General features: G+C 39.9%; 1 protein-coding gene across 2 annotated transcripts in view; it reads right to left on the minus strand.

Annotated features, from left to right (window-relative positions):
- The window catches only part of CDH13 (cadherin 13), a 1,255,388-nt gene that overhangs the window by 828,964 nt on the left and 425,270 nt on the right, over nucleotides 1-1,154 (minus strand). The window lies entirely within an intron of this gene.

Raw genomic sequence — 1,154 nt, forward strand, 5'->3', positions numbered from 1 at the left:
CTTTCTTTCTTTCTTTCTTTCTTTCTTTCTTTCTTTCTTTCTTTCTTATACAACCTGATGAACCAAAGTGAAGTCACAACATAGAATAAATTTCCTTCCAGGTAATCAAGTAATCCTCACTCAAATGCCTACCTACATTCAGGTGCCCAAATACCCTTGGATGGCATCCAAAGTAATGTGTATACATCACTGAGAATCTTCTAGTACATAGTCCTAATTTTTATACAAGAGCAAGTTGAGGTACATAGAGGGCCAGGGGCTTGCCTAAGGTCAACCAGCTTATAGGTAGAAGAGCCGGGATTTGAATTTAGGTCTTTTGGTTTGAAACTCAGGGCTTTGCCCACCACATTGCTTAGCGTTCCTTTCTTCCCTCTTTTATTCACTTCCTAATTATCCTGTATGTAGCTTGTTTGCACATATTAGTTTGCTTGTTATCTCCCACATTAGATTGTAAACTCCTTGAGGGCAGGAACTGTCTTTTGCCTCTTTTTTTGTATCCCTAGTGTTTAACACAGTACTTGGAACATAGGAGGTACTTAAAAAATGTTTGTTGACTGATTTACTGACTGATCCAGAAAAGTACATAAACATGGAAGAAACAGTGGGAAGAGTGGAAAGAAGGAAGGAGAATAAAAAGCTGAGATTTGATGTCTTCAATCCCTACTTCAAGAAAGCTAAAAGAAAGAAGGAAGGGAAGAAGGAGAGAAAGAAAAGGAGGAGGAAAGAAAGAAAGGGAGGAAGGAAGAAAGAAAAAAGGAAGGGAAGAAGGAAGGAAAGAAAGGAGGGGAAGGAAGGAAAAAAGGATTTATTCAATGCCTACTATGTGCCAGTCACTATGCTAAGTGCTTTACAAATACTGTCTCATAATACTCACAACAACTCTGGAGGGTAGGTGCTATTATTATCCCCATTTTGAGGAAATTGAGGGGAACAGAGGTGAAGTGATTTGTCCAGGGTTACGCTGTGTGCCTGAGGTCAAATTTGAACTCGGTCTACTTGACTCCAGACCTAGCAACATGTGCCACCTAGCTGAGTGAGCAAGAGATTGACTTCATTTTTACCTGAAATAGACAAAGGAGGTTAAATACACATACAGTTTGGTCGAGATGTGTGTGTGTGTGTGTGTGTGTGTGTGTGTGTGTGTGTGTGTGTGT

The sequence above is a fragment of the Vombatus ursinus genome, unplaced genomic scaffold, assembly GCF_900497805.2.
Source record: "Vombatus ursinus unplaced genomic scaffold, bare-nosed wombat genome assembly UNPS02009062.1, whole genome shotgun sequence".
NCBI lineage: Eukaryota > Metazoa > Chordata > Mammalia > Diprotodontia > Vombatidae > Vombatus > Vombatus ursinus.